Below are 7393 nucleotides of genomic sequence, written 5' to 3' on the forward strand. Positions count from 1 at the left end.
TGCAGAAAGGTTAAGCAGTTTCTCAGTGTCACACAGCTAGTAAGTGGCGGTGCCAACATAGAAGTCCGTTTCCTCAAGTGTTCATGCTTTTAAAAACGGAAACAAAACTCTAACAACCCTCAAACAGCAACGATTATCAGAACCTAGAAAAGGCCTCTTAAATTTGCAGTGTTGATCAAGCCTGATGTGGTTCCCTAGATCCCCTGGCTGCCACCGCTCTGTGGAGTAAAGGAAAAACTAATTCCTTGTTAGCATAACACTTCTATTGAGCATTCCTGGACACAACTCCCCCAGGTTCTGAAGAGCTTAGAGTTGCTATTTCTTTAGTTCCCCATGGCTGCTTTTCACATTTTCTGGATCTTTCTCTTGATTCTAGCATTATAAACCTACTTCTTCCCTGATCACTCACTTTTCTACCTCCTGGAGTGCATTGACTGCATGACCACCTCACCATTTGATTTAACCCATTAGGACTTAATGCCAGGCAAAACCTATACCACAGCCTGCATTGTATTCACCATCTCAGTCTCGAGCTCTGATTCCTGGGGTTGAGGAAAGGAAGACTTTCCAACCCCAATGTCTGCCATCCATGTTGATTAGTCAGAGGGCTAATCAGCTGTGAACTCATGTTCTTTGGAACTGTGCAGCACAGGAAAAATAACCATTAAAGGTCTGGTAAATAAAAGACTGAATGGATGCTTAGCTACCTGTCATCATCCTGTCTCGCTTTTCATCAGCATGCAGTCCCAATCCTCAGCTGCTAAGATGTAAACAAAGAGTTCTGATGAAAAGGATTTATTTGTACTATTCCAACAGAGTCTGAAAACTAGCATGAGCATTTCCATAGGTCGTCTCTCAACAATCCTGTTTGTAAATATTTGAGTCACTTGCTGGCATTGTCGAGCATAGTTCTGGCCCAGCAAATCTTCCTCCTTTGTAACCCTGATCAAGTAAAAACTTAGGGTATACTTGGATGACCTTCACACTGTATCTCCTCCAGGGGTACAGAGGTGGTGAGGTAATCGCTGCCACAGCTGACTGGCTATGGCTTGCTTGATAAGATGCCAGGGGCTACCTATGTAGATTCCCAGGGAGGAACTGGAGGAACAAACCAGTGTCAATGGTTAACCCAGGTTCTTGGTGTCTGGAGCTTTTCTTTCCTTTATTATTAACTAAAGAGCATTCTCTACCATTGCCCAGCTGAGAGCACCTAGCTCATAGATTCTGTGTGGGGAGAGTGAATAAAGGTAAGTGCTGTTATTGCTGTGGATACGATGTCATTCAGCCTATGTTTTGCTCTTGCTGGCATCTGTGTTTGGGGAGTAGCAACACTCTGTTTCCAGCAAATGTAAATATTAATGATCAATGAAATGCAATTAAGATAATTTAATTTTTTATCCAAGTGCTTTAAGTAGGAATACAACAGTGTGTCATATTCCTTAAGTTATTTTGAAGCTTTGGTCAAAAGTAGTCTCACATTGGTGTTTACAGAGTCTGTTAAACAGCCGTTGCCTGCTATTATATTTGTAAATGTCTAAAAGTGGCTTTATTATATTCATACCATATGGAGTATTCTGTAAGGTCTTTCAAAACCAGATTTTTGCATCCTGTATGCACTTACGAACATATAATTGCAAATATTGAAAAATATGTATTTTATACCCCCTCCCTTAAAAAGCTCAGAGAAAATACACGTTAACTTTTTTTAGAGTTGTGCATAATCATTGAAAGGAAATAAAATATCTATTTTTTCTAGATTTATTTTAACATAAATTGAAAGTGAAGAATTTTCTCCTTTTGTTTTCACCTTAATCCCTCTAAAGCTCTTTTTTTCTTATCATTTAAAATCTTAAAATTTTGCTTTGAATATTTATTCAGAAAAGTGTGAGCTTGTAAAACTTTGCTCTCTGGATGCCATGAATTCTCTAACATATATAATTGAACAGTTTTCCTTGTTGATATATTTAGGTAGTAAATAATAACATTTCTATAAGCCAGATGAATTATGATCACGCGTATTACATGGACTGAATGGTCTTTAGAAAAAGAGTACTGGAGTATTTCTGCTAAATATTACTCTTACGGCTAGTAAGAGCCAGATCCTTAAGAAGAAAAAAATGTATGAATGCACCTTTGTTACTTTAGGATGGGAAATGTAGACTAGCCACTCTTTATGTCAGATTTTAACCCATAAAGGAACATGAAGTACCCAAACCACAGCTGTTTTGCAGAATACATTTAAGGAATTCCTGAAATTCAGCCAAAAAGAATTTAAAAGTGAACAAGGTCCAGAGTTCAATTCAAATCAAAAGAGAAAGAGAGCCTGAGTAACTAAGAGAGGTAATCCTGCTTGTTTATTTTTAGAACATGATAATTGTGATAAATCTAAGATTATTAGTCTCATACACAACAAGACTGACAACCTTTGAAACTGGAAGAAAAGACTGCATTGGGAGGGGAATTCAATATTCTATTTTAATGCATTTTTCTCAACAAGAATTTCAACATGGGAGAGAACAAGGGTCTTCAAGGATATTGAAAAATACATGTTTCTTCTACTACACAGGTTAGTGGTGAGTACAAGTTTAAGACCTGGATATAAATTAATTGAAAATTAGAAATGGAAAAAAAGTATAGTTTGAGGCAAAATATATAAAGGGCATTGAAAGTAAATACTTGGCACCGAAACAATACAGGTATTTTCTTTGTTAAATTAGTAAAACCTACCACTTGTCCTTATGCAAGAACTTGAGTTCCAGCAGAAGATCACTGGGAGCCATCTTCAAAGCTACCTCCCACCATTTTCCATTTATAAATGGAACTGTCAAAGAAGTCTTCACTAAGGGGGTGATATTTAGCCAAAGACCTGGAGGTGGCAAGGAAGTGAGCAATGTAGAATCCTTGGAGAAGAGCAGTTCAGGCAGATGGAACAGCCCTAAGGCTGAGTTGTGCCTGGTGAGTTAACAAAACAGCAAAGAGGCCAGTGTGGCTGAGGCAAAATTGCAGGAGTGAGACTGGCAAGGAATACATGAGGTCCTGTAGATGTGCCATAATGTTTACCAAGACAGATACGGTTCTGCAAGCTACAAGTGTCAGAGAAGGTTTTTGAGATGTCAGAAAAGACCATGGGAAGTGTAGATTTAGGTAAGTGGAGAGATAGTGAGGAGTATTGTGGATGACAAGCTGATGATACAAGTGAACAAAATGTAGATGTGAGAATGAGCAGAATTAGCATAAGCATGAGAGCAAATGAACTTAGGCTCCTCCAGTGTACCCAGTGGAGTAAATAAAAAGGTTTCTGAACATCAAGGCTGTGCTGAGGTTAAGAGCATGCTCACCAACATGAAACTTGTAAGGGAAACACAAATCTCAACACAGAAGCCAGGCCCTCTGTAGCTCAAACCAGACGTTGTCAAGAGACAGGCAACTAAGAAATCTAAGTAAAAGTAGATTTCATGGACAGTAAACAGAATTAGAAGTCTTTCTCCAAATGCCTCTTTCCTGATTAGGTTGTTTTTTTTCTTGTTTTGGTTTTTTTTTTTTTCCTTGCATTTTAGTGAGTCCATCCTTCAGCTTTGGCATCTCCAAATAGTCCCTTTGCAGGAAACCATGGTAATAAGGGCTCATCTTCTGAGATGTCTATGGGAAATGAAAGTAAACTCAAATAGCTGGTTCTTGGTTAAATTTTTTAGGCCCAAAGGCCCAGATTCAGAAAAAAATAAAAAATGATGGCTTATCTGAAATGCATTGCATGAACAATGCTTTCCTATACAAAGACCGTTACATTTTGCTTTCTTAGCTGGTTAGCCTCTGCAGACTGGGAGGAGAATTCTTTTTATCATCATGCTTTAGGCCCTATGGACCCTAGGCTTTGTAGTTATTTCACTCTTAAACATGAGGGGTGGATGACATTTTTTTTTGTATAGCTGCTTTTAAATGAAAAAGATAGGATCAGATTTTTTTCCTCACCTTGCTCCAGAAAGTTCTACTCTGAAATCAAGGATTTGGATGCAAAACCTAACATTCTAATAGAGGCTTCTCACTATTAAATGCAACTTTTCCCAGTTGCCATGGCTCCACATTCTCCCCCTCCTAAAACTAGATCTGAAACTGCTGACAAGTGTATAAGAAAATTTTAAAAAGTCAATCATCTGGGGAAGAAACAGTCCCAAATTAGATTTATCCAACAACTCCGCATAAAAAAGGTGATTTTTACCTTAACATGTTCCAGAAAGATCACCTCCATTCCTAATTTTATTTTCCTTATATGAAAATAGATTTAAAGACTCCAAATGGTTACATGGCTTCAGATTGCATTTTGTAAGATTTGCTCTCCTTTTAACTGAGAAACAAATATTCAGTTATCTTTTTTTTTTTGAAGAAAAATGTGTGTTCTAGCAAACATGACCAAAAACACTCTTATTTTGGTAAATTTTAATTTTTTGTTGTATCCCATTTTAAATCAGAGCCATGTTCTCATGTAATCAATAAACATTTATTAAGTACCACTGTACTGGACAGTCTGGGGACTAAGATAACAAAGACCTGGTCCCTGCCCCCAGCCTGGCAGAAAAAGGCACGTCTGTAAATAATTAAGAGCCATGCAATGGTCCAGCACCATCATAACATAAGGTACAATTAGCACACCAACCTATTGAACTTTTTTCCAGGAAGGCAAGAGGGATGACAGCCAAGTTTGAGGCAGGTTAATACTGTCCTGGGTGTGCTTGTGGAATTCAGAACTTTTAGACACTGAAATATCATTTTCACTATGAACTCTATTACAAGATTTTCCACTGTCAGAAACTCACTCTTAAGAGGACTCAGACAGTTCTCTTAAAATGGTCTTTTTTTCTACTAACGTTTGGTTATTAGTCAAGGATCTCTAGAGAAGCAGAAGAAACAGGATATAGCAGAGTGAGAGGGAGAAAAACACAGACAGATCTTAAGCAACTGGCTCAAGCGATTATGGTGGCTGGCAAGTATGAAATCTGTAGGGCAGGCTGGTAGAAATTCTAGTAAGAGTTGACATTGTAGTATTGAGTTCAAATCTGCAGAGTATGCCAGAATAGGAAACTTGGACAGAATTTGTATGTTACACTTTTGAAGCAGAACTCCTTTCCCAGGAAATCTTGGTTTTTGCTCTTAAGGGTTGCAACTGATTAGATAAGGCCCATCTACATTATGGAGGACAATAATCTGCTTTTCTCAAAGTCTACAGATGAGAAATGTTCCTCACATCTAATGTGTATCTTCCTAGCAATATCCAGACAGGTGTTTGATCAAACAACTGGGTACCATAGCCTAGCCAAGTTGACATATAAAATTAGACATCACAATAACAGAATCCAACTTCATCTTGATTGTCTTTTGCCATCCAGTTATTAGACATTATATGTTTCAAGCTTCCATGTCTATAAAAGAAATTAAGAATCATACTTTAGTAATCACATAAATATTAACTTTCATAAAATGGATCTGCCTACAAATACCATCATTTGCATATAGAAGCATCCATTAATTTAGTACAGCATTTTTATTTTATTATTTATTTTTATTTTTTTAGATGGAGTCTCACTCTATTGCCTAGGCTAGAGGGCAGTGGCATGATCTCGGCTTACTGCAACCTCCGCCTCCCAGGTTCAAGCAATTGTCTTGCCTCAGCTTCCCAAGTAGCTGGGATTACAGGCACCCACCACCACGCCTGGCTATTTTTGGTATTTTTAGTAGAGATGGGGTTTCACCATGTTGGCCAGGCTGGTCTCAAACTCCTAGCCTCAAGTAATCCACCCACTTCGGCCTCCCAAAGTGCTGGGATTACAGGCATGAGCGACCACATCTGGCAATACAGCATTTTTAATGCTATAGCTTTTTTGTAATGCAACTTGGTTGAAGAGAAAATGATTTTTTTAAATCGAGGTAAAGAGTAAGTTATTTTTGAGACACTGACGGTGACAGTCCAACCTTCTAATGACATTGCTTCCTCTTTCATTAAAATCACTATCCATATCATATATTTTGGCTGTTATATAATTTCCTCCATGTTTTCATGTAGTTCATATGTATGAGTCCTACCTCTGAATAACTGTGTTTACAGCAACATACCAAGATCTCAGAGAAACCATGAAATTAACATCATATACCTTTTAGAAGTGTTAATTTCACCCAACAATTTGGATGGGGAGTAAAAGAACTGAGTAATTTTACTGATAAACACTTTAAAATTATTTTCATAAGGCAGGTATGAATAGATACCCAACAATAAATATATATATTTATATTTAAGACCAAAAGAAAAACTATCATAAGACTGTGGAATATTTTGAGCTCGGGCCCAGTCCTTTGTCTTATATCCTCAAATACCCCCGGATTTGGGGTAGTAATAGGGGTAACGTACTCATTTCTCTTCTGCTTTGTAAGGCTTATTTTTTTTTAATGGAAAATTTTGAGAAGTACTATTAAAGGATGAATTTTGTGAGGGAAAATTCCTGGGTTTGGTTACTACTTGATTAGTTAGTTGGCTCTGCCCCAGAAAAATATCTACTAACCCACAAACTTGGCCAGTCTTTTCACAACTATGTGCTCTCCTCATCTCATGTGAGGCTGAGCCAAACAATGGGTAATTCAGGACATTCTGTCTCTACTTTGGGAAAATAATCTAAAGTAAGCTCACAAAAGGTGAGCTTAAATAAAAGGTACCTACCTGGCCTAATGGCTGGACCTCAAAATTGTTTGCTAGATCTCTGATTCAAAGTTTTCCTGTACTGAAGACAGCACAGGGGGTCTGCTAAACTAGGGCTTAATAGCTCTCACCAGTCAGCAAGTGCGAGACACACTTAGCCATATCTGATGAATGAATTCGGTTCTTAGCTGACCTGTTAGTGTTCTTGTAATATGTTATTGAGTTCTATTTATTTATTTTATTGAGAAAATGAAATCCTTCCCAGACTTGCAACCAAAATTTGGGAAGTTTCCAGAATATTAGAGATGATGAGTTATGCACCAGGATTGTCATATCAAGAACCCTCTTTATTTTGTAACTTGCCTTTCATTTGGGTCACGATTGAGCCAATTTGTGGGTGGTTCAATCTCACGCCCAAGGAGAACATGGTGTGGCTAATTTGAACAAAGTGTCTAAGACTTATGATTTACAAGCATTTAAATTTAGGCTTTATGGGAATAGGAGGTGGTTTCATTTCCTCATGACTAAAATTTTATTTAACCGTATTAGATAACAATATTGAGCTGAAGATAAGATTAGGCCATTTGCACTTGGAGGTTAAAAGCTAAAGAAACATTCAGAGAGAAAAAAACTGAACAAAGCAAATCACAAACAGACCCAAACAAAACCAAACAGAAGCAAAATGCACTTTCCACATGCAGGAATTAAGTA

This window comes from Hylobates moloch, unplaced genomic scaffold (assembly GCF_009828535.3).
Source record: "Hylobates moloch isolate HMO894 unplaced genomic scaffold, HMol_V3 SCAFFOLD_15, whole genome shotgun sequence".
Lineage (NCBI taxonomy): Eukaryota > Metazoa > Chordata > Mammalia > Primates > Hylobatidae > Hylobates > Hylobates moloch.